This window comes from Sciurus vulgaris, assembly GCF_902686455.1.
Source record: "Sciurus vulgaris genome assembly, chromosome: 17".
Taxonomy (NCBI): Eukaryota; Metazoa; Chordata; class Mammalia; order Rodentia; family Sciuridae; genus Sciurus; species Sciurus vulgaris.
In genome coordinates this window covers 48,941,036-48,953,653 of record NC_136478.1, presented here as the reverse complement: position 1 = coordinate 48,953,653, position 12,618 = coordinate 48,941,036, and the positions used below count along the sequence as shown (strand labels likewise).

The window sequence follows — 12,618 nt, the reverse complement described above, 5'->3', positions numbered from 1 at the left end:
TCCTCTCTGAGCTCCACCTTGTGCTGGGCTCTGTCCTAGGCCTGGGGATACAGGATGGAGAAAGACCTGGAGTGTCCCACCTTCTGTAGACCTGTACCCTGGAGAGGAGAGACTGGGAGCAGTGAGCAGAGCCGCTCCGTCCTGGCGGAGACACCAGTGTTCTCCTGAAAGTTCAGTGAGGGGAGGAGACACTGCCCAGCAGCAGCAGCTGTGCGTAGCTCTGTGAGTCAAGGAAGCCTCGCTGAGGACCTGCTTGAAGGGAATGAGCTGGGCAGCACACCCAGCAGTGAGTGCAAAGGCCCTGTGGCCAGTAGATGGGTGTATGTGAAGACGGAAAGGTGACCAGGGAGCCCAGAGAGACAGGATGGAAGGGGCATGCACAGATCTCTGAGAGCAAAGGGGCTGTGAGCCCAAGGGACTTTGTTAGCCCCTGTAGCCTCTGTTCCCCCCTCATGGAGCTGCATGAAGAGTTGCCCCCTTAGGACTGTGGTCATCAATGGGTGCTCAGGGGTCCCTTCCCATTTGAGAGCTGTGGAGCCTCGTGGAGGGCACCTGGCCAGGACGAGAGACCCACGCAGCAAGAGAGGGTAGGGGAGAGAGAGAGACAGAGACGGAGGGAGACAGGCAGCACAGACAGGGAGGGAGGGCCCGAGAGAGGCAGAGACAGAGGCCCAGTGTGGCGGCCCATCCTCAGGAGCTCTCTGGCACTTGGGAGGAGCCCCCGAGGCTGACCTGAAGGTGACAGGAACACTGGGGACAATGACTCATTCTCTGAAGCCCTGGGCTTGGGTAACAGCTGGTCTCCCCCTTGCCAGGTGCGGAGTGCGGGAGGGCACAGACCCCACTGAGCAAGGGCCAGGCCAGGCGCAGGGCAGGGTGAGGGCCAGGGTGAGGGCCAGGGCAGAGCCGCTGCCAGGACACAGGAGGAAGCGGGTTCTCTGCTCACGCCTGCTGGAAGCCGGCTCTCCCTGTGGGCCCTTGGGTCACAAAGAAAGGAGGTGCCCTGCTCCCAGTGAAGGTGCAGTGGACAGCAGCCTGGCTTGCGGAAGTGTCCTCTGTCGCCCTGAGCCCAACACAGTGGCTTATTCATTACCGGAATGAGTTACCAGAATCTCCTGCCGTCCCTACTGCAGAGGGAGGGCGGACATGAACCTGGCGGAAGGAGGAGGCTGTTTCAGGGCAGTGGTATTCTCAGCCAGACTGCGAGAATGTCCCCTGTGCTGAGGTTTGGACAAGTGTCCCCAAAGGACACCATGTTAGAGGCATGGTCTCAGCTCAGAGGAGATGGGAAGGGATGTGAGGCAGGCCTGGTGGGTCTTCAGGTTACAGGGGGCATGTGAGACCCCAGGCTCCTCTTCTTCCTCTCTGCTTCCCCAACATGAGGGAGGGCTCTAACCCACCAAATGTTCCCACATGCTGGGCTGCCTCCCCTGCCTAGAGCCACCACCAGTCAGTTACCTACTGACCAGGGAGAACCAGGAGCTGGGCTTCCTGCTAGGCACCTTCAGGACCTGGCCTCTGCTGGAAACCACACTCCTGGGCAGCTGGCAACCACGCACGGCTTGGGGGCCCCTTCACTCTGGGCTCCCCACTGGCCAGGTGCTGCCAGCCCACCTTGGCCCCCCTGCCCTTCCTGCCTCTCTTGCCGGACACTCGCCCCTGCTCCACCCTCCCTCCCCTCCCCTTCCCCAGCACATCCCTCACATTCCCAACTCCCCAAGGCCCAAATTGACACACCCCTAGAGTGAGGGTCAAGCTGGTGGCACTTGGTGACCAGGGCTCTGGGTTAAGGGGTCTGGGAACTCCTGAGATTGTCTAAATCTCTCCTTTTATGATTAGAATACAGAGGCCCAGAGAGGGTAAGCGAATTGCCAAGGGCCACACAGTCATTGGTCGCATCACACCAGAGTACCTCAGTCACAGGACAGCAGCTGACAGGGACTTTGCTGCCTCCGTCACAGAAGCTTGTGCACCTTCCCCACTTACCGAGCATTCCCTGGGGTCAAAGTCCCCCCGGGTGATGAGGCCCGGGTGAGCAGTCCTACCCAGGACTGGTCATCTTCGCAGGTGGCCAACCCTGTCTCGACACCAGGAAGGGGACCTGGGAGGTTCCAGGCCTCCAGGGCACAGGGCCTGGCCATCATCGGCTCTTCCCACTGTGCTCACCATCTGGGTCAGGTGGGCCTCATGCCTGGGGTGTGAGCAGCCCCGTGCCTGGCAAGAGGCAGCCTCCCAGAGGGCCCAGAGGGAGGGCAGTGTGCAGCGGGTGGCAGCAAGCCAGGCTACGTCTCGGGCTTCCCTCCTGCTCCTCCAGGTCCTCAACCAGTGGGGAAAGAATGTGCCGCGGTCAGCACAAGTCGGGAAAAGTGAACACTTCAGAGAAAGCCCCTTGCTTAGGGCAGAGGGGTCCACATCGGGGCGGCGTCCTGCCGGCAGCCAGAGAGAGACTTCTACGCAGTGGTCACTGTTTCAGGGACGGCTTACAAGCGCCTGCTGGGTGACCAGAGCTCAAGAGCAGCATCTCTGTGCTTGCCAGGGGCCACCTGAGGCGGGTAGGGTGAGGCCTCAGCCTGGAGAGGCCCAAGGCTCGTGTGCTGGCTGGCTGAGCGGAGCTGGCCCTGGAGGGAGGAAACAGAGCCCGGCTGCCTGTTTCTGTAAGCTCCCAAGGCCAGGGCCAGTGCCTCTACTATGAGGCCCTCTCAGCAGGACCCGTTCCAGTCCTGCTCCTCGGATGTTGGCTGTAAATACAGGAAATGGAAAGGGGCGGGGGCAGGCCTCCCCCTGCCCGCTCCTTGCTCACAGCCTTGGTGGCGAAGCTTTCCCAGCCGTGCTGACCGCGACCCTCTGCCCCAAACCTCCCTCCTGAGTCCAGCACTGGTCTCCCTGGCCTGGGAGGCCCCGAGGAGGCCCCGGTGGTGGCACAGCATGGCCAGCCACAGGCAGCTCCACCTGCCTTTGCAGAGGAACGGGTGGCCCTGGTCTGGCAATGGGGCGGAGATGGCCAGGTGGTCCTCAGCTGCTCCAGTGCCATCCCTGGGTCTGACCCTGCCCCTAACCCAGCCCCTGCCCTCCCAGATCCACAGCCTCTGCTTCCCTCCCAGGCTCTGGGTTCCGAGGGTTGGAGGTGGCGTGACCCGGTCACCGCTGCACCTGTGCTGCATGAGCAGCCTGCAGAGCTCAGAGGACCCCACAGCTGGAGCGTGGCCCTGGCCGTCCTCTCCCTCTCCCACCAGCTGGTGGACTGCACTGCTGCCCGCTGTGCTCATGCTGCATACTGGCCCAGTGTCCTCTATCTCAATCCAGCCAACTGGGCTAGCTGGCCAGGGTGCCCAAAGCAAGGTGCAGCTGCTCAGTGAGCCCTGAAGAGGGACAGGGCAGGGCGGGTGGGAGGACGATCGTAGACAACAAAGGAAGCAAGGACAAGGGGCTCCAGTGGTCCCTGGCGGGCTTGCTGTCTCACTGGCTGACTGCACCACACACAGGACACGGGAGGACCCAGATGACGATGTGCCTGCCCACCTGGGCAGTCGGAGCCGGCTGCTCCAGTGCGGTCCTCATGCTGCAGCCTCCGGGAGCCTCCTCCGCACGTCCTTCCTGGCCTGTGAGGACGCACAGGTACACGTGGTGGGCCATGGCCTCTTGCTGCCTTTGAAACAGTGGAAGGGAGATTCATGTAGCAAGAAATTAAGCGTTGAAAGCGTCTGGTTCATGGCATTTACTACCAATGCCTCCATCCAGCGCTGACACGGGTACCCAGTCCCGAGTGCCTGTGCCCCGTCTGCTGGGCATCCAGGAGGGTGCATGGGGAGGGTCTGTGAGGAGTGGACAGGCATGAGGGCCTCTTGGGGTGCGGGCCTGTGCAAGCGAGCGTGGGGAGCTTCGGGCTTGCTAAGGAGGGTCAGCCCCACAGCTGTCCACGCACAGCGTTGCCCCTCCACAAGGCCTGCCCTCCCTGAGCTGTTTATTTGTCCTTGTCAGGGGACAGTGAGTGGCATCTTGTCTGCTAGGACCAGCTGGCGCCCGTGAACAGGGGAAGCCGTGGCTGTGCTCCTCCTGGAGGCCAGGGCTCTGGTTTCCTGGGACAAACACAGGGCGAGGGCAGGGGCAGCTTGGTGGGCCTGCTGCCATCCATGCAGAGGAGCTGGTCCCTGCCGCTCGACCGGACCCCTGGCTCTGTGAGGAAGCAGCCCCTGCCTCTGCGTGGGGCGCTCGGGAGGCATGGGCACACTGTGGGGTTCAGCCAGTGCTGCCTGAGGAGATGGCCCACTAGGGCCAGGCAGGGCTGGGACACAGAAGCCGGGCCCTTCCGTGGCAGCCAGGTGCAACGTCGGCCCGGGAGCCTCCACACAACCACACAGGCACGACCGCCATGGGAGAGGAGTTAAAGGGCCCCTGCCTCCCACCGCCTCCACCATCCATCCAGGGAATGTCGCTGTCCACCAGAGTGTCCTGGTGTGCAAGGAAGATGAGTCTGTGAACACAGGTACTCCTGAGCCCCAGTTGCATGCCACTTCTGGGTGGCCAGGCAGGGGAAGGGTTGGGCCTGGGGTCCACCTCCAGGTCTAAGTCCCTTGAGGGAGACGGTGGACCCCTAGCCTCTGAAGGAGGCCCTGTCTCCCCCCTGCCTGCCTCTCACATGCGTTCTGCACACACGTTTCAACACCACGAGAAGAAAACCCGTGTCTGGGCACCCGCCTGCAGCAGGAGGCCTGGGCTCAGGGGCAGCCAGCGTCACCAGGAGCGGCCCGGGGCCATCTTTCTGCATTTTGAGAGCAGCCAGGCATTCAAGATGGTGGGTGAAATCACCCACTTTTAGACAACTGTGGCCCACGAAGCACAGAACCAAGGGAGTGAGCGTGGCAGTGGCTGATCAGTGTCCAGGGCGAGGTCTCAGGAGGCCTCTGGGGATGGGTGGGGAAGGAGCCTCGCCCACTGGCACCCTGGCCACCTCACACACAGGGCAGGGGCACCTCCTGGCTCCAGGTACGATTCTACTGCCAGCCACTGGCAGGCGTGGCCAGCCCGTCACTGGACCTGGAGGCCAAATGGCCTGGGAGGAACGTGTGAAGGAGGTCAGCCCTCGGCCAGCTGGACAGGATCACTATGGAGTGGCCAGAAGTCTCGAGTTGAGGAGTCGCTACCAGCTTCAAAACCACCCTTCTGCTGGCCGTGCAGTCATTTGGGCAATGGATGTCATTCAAAAAAGAGGGCTTTTCTTGGGTCAGCTCTTGGAACCCCATGAGTGTAGCATTGCAGGGGAAGCCTGTGCTGTGGGCCATGTTGGCTAACTGGACAGCAGGTGTGTTGGTTAACTGGACAGCAGGTGAGTTGGCTAACTGGTCAGCAGGTGAGTTGGCTAACTGATCAGCAGGTGTGTTGTCTAACTGGACAGCAGGTGTGTTGTCTAACTGGACAGCAGGTGAGTTGGCTAACTGGTCAGCAGGTGACTTCCTTGCTGACAGAAATGCAAATACCTCATCCACCTGCTCACTTCCCTGCCTTCTTCGCAGCACCAGGGGATCTGATCACTCTGTTTATGGGGACGGGAATGTTGTTCTGGGACCAGCAGCATCGCCTGGGAACTTGCAGGACACATGGACTCTCAGGCCCACCCTTACCAGTCGGAAGATGTGCTGGACACAGGCTACCACTCCGTCTGCCAAGGATACCTGCTCAACCCAGGGACTAGGCCGTGTGTATTCCAGGGAAGCCCCAGTTTGCTTGTGGGTGTGCAAACACCAACAGTGCGTGCTGGGGGCTGACAGTGACCCCAGGCAGCAGGTGAACGCGGAAGAGGGGCAGGAGAAGGCCCCAGGGACAGTGAGGCCTAAGGGCCTGGCCTGGGAATGTTGCCCTGCCAGGGTCCTAGGAGAGAACCAGGACGTGGGTGAGGAGCAAGACCACCCTTACTCTGAGGTCTCCTGTGGCTCATGTGGCCTTGGAAGCACTGGGTGGACAAAGGTGGGTCCCTCATGCTCTGTTATGTCCCCAGAAATGAGCACAGGTCCTGGCACAGAAGAGCTGGAAGCTGACACGGGATGAAGGCATAAATACCACTTTGGCTGATGCAGCGAACCAAGCAGAACTGTCCACCATGACAGGCTGGTGACGGGGCCGGTGACAGGGCCAGCACGAGCCTTCAGCAAGTGGGGGTTCAGCCCCCACGCCCGGGAGATCGGCCATCCCACCTCGCATGTCAGCGGAAACAGACAGGGAGAGGTGTCCCGGGTGCTGCCAGCTGTGACGACGTGCCCCACACAGGGCTGGGCTCAGGGGGCCCACCTCCTACGCCTCTGCCTCGGGGACCTGCCTGTTTTGCACAGCTCTTTCCGCTTGTTTCAAAACCATTTTTATCTTGACTCAAAGAGACACAGGTGGCACTGCTGTGTCAACGCAGATACGAGTGTCCCCTCTGCCCCCTCACCACTGGAGCCACGAACCAGGTTAAGTTAAAGAAAGCAGAGGGTGTCCAGCTTGACAGCTGGCCCCACAGCTATGGAAAAGGCCAAAAATAACCACTGGGAGTCGATGACTCCTTACCATCCGTGGCTTGGTGCCCAGGTGGGGCCAGAGCGAGGGGATGGCCTCAGGCACACAGCCCACTGTGCTCCTGGGGTGACTGGGGACGGGGTTGGTCCCAAGGATGTGGCTGGCTCTCCAGGGACATCACAGATCTCCTGCCCCAGTTGGGACCTCTGTGCTGGTCCCCGGGACCCCAGCGTGGAGAACGTCTACCAGCCACAGTTGTCGGCTGACCTGAGAGCCGCGCTCAGCAGGGCCGCCACCTGCGCCTGCAGGTTTCCTTCCTGTCTGCGGTTCTTGCGTCCCAGGAGGTGCCATCCTGAGGGGCCCTGCAAGGCCTGCTCTGAGGAGGGTTGCAGTCTGCACAGCTGGATGCCACGGGCCGCTGACGGCAGGAATCCACCCTGTCCTTAGGGCCTTTGCTTGACAACCTCGTGGGAGAGGACAGAGGACCATGCAAGCTGGGACGCTGTCTGCTCCGCTGGACTGGCCGCGGTGTCCCTCCTCTGCCCTCTTACCACTCACGTGTCCCCAGGCACCCCACCATCTCTGATCGCCCTTCCTTCGGGGGATGTTCTTGGAGTCGGCCTTGAGCGGACATCTCTCTCCGTCTTTTTCTCATACGTCCCCTAAGCGCTGAAGCATCTGTGTGGGTTCTATGATGTTTCTCTTAAAATACAAAACAACTGAAACCCTACACGGTTCACCTGTGCACATCTGGAGTGGCCCTGCCCCTGGGCAGGGGGCACCTTCCTCCATTAGCTGGTGTCCCAGGGCCGTGTTGCCCGAGGGCCATGCTACCCAGGATGTGAGTGCGGGCGTCGTGTCCCACCTCCTCAGGGACAGACCCTTGGACACAGGGCCAGGCAACTCTGTGGAACACAGGGTACCCGGAGCGTTTCCCAGGTTGCTGGACATCCTCATGTCTGCAGAGAGCAAGCCCGACACCCCGGTTCCTGCCCCAGCCGTGTCCTCCATGTGGCTGTGCTCCCATGAGCCCCAGCCTGCACACAGCTGCCTCCCTGCCCGGAGCAGAGCCTGGCATGTATCCGGTCCTCAGTCCACACAGCTGGACAGTGTGGATGGAGGAGAAAGGAAACGTTCTGGCTGTCAGGGCTCCAGGCCCCTCTGGAACCAAAGCGTTTTAGGGACTTTTGCATCATTGTGACCAGACGACCTGACAAGCACAACGGAGAGGAGGGAGAGTTTATTGGGGGCTCAGGGTATCAGAGGCCTCCGTCCATAGAAGGCCGACTCCAGTGCTCTAGACCCAAGGTGAGGCACCTCTGGCCATTCCGAGGACAACTGCTCAGCTCTGGGCTACCAGGAAGCAGAGAGAAGGGCAGATGGCCACAGGGCAGATGCACCTTTCTAGACCCCGCCCCACCTCCCAGCCTCCCCCCACCTCCCTAGTCTCCCACCTACCCAGCCACTCCCTACCTCCCCAGCCTCCCCCCACCTCCCCAGCCTTGACCCACATCCTCAGCCTCCCCCAACTCCCAGCCTTGCCCCCCTCCCCAGCCTCCCACCTCCCCAGCCTCCCACCTCTCCAGCCTTGCCCCATATATTCAGCCTTCCCCAGCCTCCCCCGACCTCCCCAGCCTCCCACCTCCCCAGTCTCCCATCTCCCCAGCCTCGCCCCACCTGCCTACAGTGACCCCAGCCAGTCCAGTCACACCAGAATGAGCTGATCAGGTCCAGCTCCATAAGCCAACATTTTACTCTGAACATTCCTGTGTTGGCAGTGTCCAGGGGACACCTCACTTCCAAACCTTAACGTTATAATGCTCTAACATGCCAGGTGACCATGCAGCCCCTGCCTGGCTCAGTGACCTTCCCTGGCTGCTTCATAGAGTCCAGTCCTCTCAGCTCAGCATTCCAGGCCCAGCCACACCTGCGTGGCTCTGCTGCCTCCCTCACGGCCGCCTGTCTCCCAGCAGGCCGCCCTCCCTCAGCACGCACACAGCCGTCCCCGCCCAGTGCCCTTCCTCTGCTTGCCACCTGGCCTATCTGCAGGACGCAGGTGACCTCCTGAACCCCAGGGAAGCCTGCTGACAGTCCTCTTCCCCCAACCCTGGGTGGGCGCCTGGCAGCCCTGTGCCCCTGCCCCTGTGGACAGCTGGGACTGGGAGGCCATGCTGCCGTTCACTCCTGACACCTCGTGATTCTGCACTAGGGTCCACTTCCGAGTCACACTGCATGTTCAGAGTCCGTGGGTCCCTGTTGCACCCACTCACCAGGGACTGGAGCTCCACACTCACCAGGAAGGGTAGAGCAGAGAGCTTGACCCGCTCCTACCTGCCGGCCACCCAAAGTGGAGGACACACTGCTGTAGCCTGGTGTCTGGAAGCCCACTCCTGGCCACAGCTGAGCTGTTAGGGAGGCATGACCCCTCTCATATGTGCAGGAGAGTGGACACAAATCTACATGCCTTGCCGAACCCGTCCTAGTATGTCCTGAGTGACTCCGCAGCTGCCTGTGACCTTTCTGCTCCCCACAAGCTCCCCTACTCCATGGACTCCAGTTCCCTCCCTGTGACCCTTGGCACCTGGCACAGTGCTCTCCTTGAAGGACCTGAGGCCTGGGGAAAGCCTGGCTCTGTGTGGACCTGCTGGGGCCCAGGATGGCACCTGCCCGCTCCACCCAACTCCACGGTGCGCAGTGCTTCTGCGCTGGGAGCTGATTCACTGCATCCGTCAGATATCGCTGAGCACCTGCAGAAAGTTCAGGACACTCTCCGCCTGGCTGCTCTGCTTTTCACTTTGTGTCTGTGCCACAAACAAGGAAAAAGCAACCAAGAAGCAGTGCGGGCTTAAGGGTTTCGAGTGGGCCACACCCAACGGCCGCTTTGAGGGTGTGGATCCTGGTTCACAGGGACAGCCCAGCGCACGGGCTCTGGATGGCCACCAGGTTTCCAGGGTGAGCAAGTGCCTCAATGGGGACAAACATTTTTCACAGACCATAAGTGAAATGGAGGTCTGAATATTTAAAAATAAATACATAGTGAAGGAAGAAAGGACAGACAAGCACAGAGACTTTGCTGACCTTTAGATTCAAATGAGTGAAAAACAAGTTTTTATAGTCATGGTTGCTGCCGCCGAGGAAACGAAACCTTTTATCTCCAACTCTTCTGAGCCACAGCTCCCAGAATGAGTATTTCCAAATGGTTGCTCTTGAGATTGAACAGAGGAGATTCACTCTTTGGGCTTCAGTTTCCTCATCTATAAGATGGAGATAATGATGATTCTCACAGGATAATTATGAGAGTTAAATTAATTAATACATGCAAAGGACATGAACCAGGGCTCACATGGCACATGGCGAATTTCATTCATTAGCCATCATCACCATCATCACCATCACCATAACCATCACCATCCACATCACCACCATGACCGTTATGACCATCACCACCAGCGTCACCATCAACACAACCATAACCACCATCAACATCACCACTGTTATCAACATCATCACCCTATCATTAGCCTGATCATTGTCACCTTCACCATCACTAGGATGACATCACTGTCAGCACCATCACCACGTGCGAGGACCTGAGAACCTGATGCAACCAGTAGCCAGACTAGCAACCAGCAAATGGAAACTGGAAACCCGCAGTGACTGTAGGCAGGGGCAGACTTAGTTTCCCACTGTAGCCCCCACTGAAGGGGACTCTAGACGTGATAAAGAGCCTGCATCCTGGGCTGCAGACAGGCAGGGGGTTTTTAGAGTCAGTGCAGTTGTTTCTAATTAATTATAATAAGTGTCTGCTTGTTTTTCCAAGGATTTTTTCCAACCCACCTTAAATGCCCTGTTTGGTTGGTTGGCTTAATTGAAAGGCCCAGCTTATCTCCATTCACCCACTGAAAATTGGCCTCAGTGCCATCAGACATCTAGGGGTTCACCCCACTGAGATGGCCTTCTGGAAAAGGAAGCGACTAGACGTTTCCTCTGCTCATTGTCTTTCTCGAAAAGTGACAAGTAGGGAATATTTGTTCCCCCTTATTCTTCCTTCCTGTATGCCAGCAAAAATGTGCAAAGTTAAGAGAGGAAGAGAAAGGCGTGAGTTACCAAATCTTCAAGGTCTTCTGTCCAGCAAAGCTCAGTGTCCTCTGACCTCCCAGCCCCGCTCCTCCCAGCGGCCACCAGCACACAGCTCAGGCCTGGGCACATGGTAGGGACACAGATTCCAGACCAAGTGCTTCCAGTCCTTTGGTGCTCCTCATTCTTGGCTGGCTGTGCCTGGAACCCCAGCTTCCTCACCCTCAGGTGCATCCCTCAGGCTAAGTTCCCCACTGTCCCCAGAAACCCCTGGCAGGAGCCACCAGGTGCCCAGCAGAGGCCCACCTGAGCACATGGCTTCTTCCCCTCCCTGGCCACTTCCCTACTCCTATCCAGCTTCCTGGAGAAACTGAATAAACTCTTGCCCTGTGCTTGCCTTGGCTTTGGGGACCATCCTACCCTAGGAAAACTCAGCCGTTCCCCGTGGTCTACGCTGCGTGCGTCAGGCCTCATGGGGTCTCTCCCCAGCCATGCCCGCTTCCTCTCACGGTCCCAAGGTCCAGTGCTATCTGTGCCTCTGGGCCCTTCACACAGCTGGGACCCTCTTCCTAGGGTCACCCCTCCCTCCCCTGCAGGCCTTCAGAAATGCCCTCCCCAGCCTTCCCCAGGGACCCCACCCCATCTTTGACCTTCACACCCGAGCGCCTTCCCAGGCCTCAGCCCCAAGTCTGTCTCCATGGACGCCATGCAGATCCAGCCCCCTCGGGGCTCACTTGTGCCCAGACACACGGCTGCTGGCCCAGCGCTGCACTGCAGCTCTGGGTGCCCTCTGGACAGCCCTGGCCCTGTGGCCACAGCTTCTGCTCTCTAGGGCGAAGCCTGGGCTTCTGGGTTTTCAGGGCACAGCACTGGCTGAGGCACCAACGCGGCCTCAGCTTGCGGCTCCATCCTGCAGACGCCTCCTGCCACGGCGGGACCAGCCATGCCTGCCCGGCCCTGCACCTGAGGCTGCTCCTCGGGACCCTCTTCCTCTCTGCTCCCTGGGTCAGGCGGGAGGGCTGCTCCCCTTCTCCTCAGCTTTCCCACATCGTGCCCCTCAGGAGAGCCTCCCTGGTCATCTCACGCAGGGCTCTGTGTCATCAAGTGCTGCAAACTCCTACTGCTCAGCTTTGCTTGGCCACTTGCTGGCTGTCTCCCCCCGGGGAGGCGAGCTCCAAGACAGGCACTGCTCTTACGAGGGCCTCGTTTCTGACCACGAACCTGCATGACACACAGGAGACTCCTGGTCATCTCGCTCCTCTGCTGCTGAGATCCTGGCACTTAGCCGCAAGACCATGCTCAGACCTCCTTTGCTTTTCTTCTGAACAGAGTCCAGGATACCAGGCAAAACCCATCTCCCCAGAGGCCCCAGCACTCTCCCTTGGCCTCCCTGGCCCTGCTGTGCGGTGTTGAGCTCCAGACCACCAGCTGAACACAAGTCACACAGCTCAGCCAGGCTGGGAGTAAGGCCTGCATACCACCCACCACCGTCTGCTCTGATGAACTGTCTTTCAGGGCTCCCAGAGCATCCTATCCTAGTGGACTTGCCCCAGGCCACTTGGTGCCATCTGGAATTCTGCTAGACTTCTCCCAGGCCACCATGGGACTTCACCTTAAAATCTCCCGCTTTGATGATCAACAAGTCTATCCAGCACAGGGCCCCGGGGGCTGCTGAGTGACAGCTGCCATCAAGGGGCTCTGGAGAGCAGGAGAGCAGCTGCTCAGGAGGCACCCTGGGTGCTATTCCTTCATGCACAGGCCACCGTGCCCACAGGAGCACTGTGCGGACACGCGAGCAGCCTGTGCAAGAGAGCCAGCCCCTGTCTAGGGCACCACTCACCTGCACACACCCGCTCACACACACCGCTCACCCGTCCACACCTGTCCCCACATGCTGCAAGCTCACACGTGTCAATACACACATCCTCACACCCCGCAAGCTCACACATGTTCACGTACACACGTTTCCACATGCTGCAAGCTCACACATGCTCACACATGTTCTCACACCCTGCCATCTCACCCACACATTTACACATGTTCACACACGCA

General features: G+C 59.8%; 1 long non-coding RNA gene across 1 annotated transcript; it reads right to left on the bottom strand.

The window, feature by feature from the left end:
- Nucleotides 1–9,580: 9,580 nt before the first annotated feature.
- On the bottom strand, nucleotides 9,581–10,414 carry LOC306649196. The gene is made up of 2 exons (XR_013760597.1): nucleotides 10,327–10,414; nucleotides 9,581–9,743 (listed from the first exon to the last, which is right to left on the bottom strand). It is a non-coding gene; the product is annotated as an uncharacterized lncRNA (long non-coding RNA).
- Nucleotides 10,415–12,618: the final 2,204 nt, after the last annotated feature.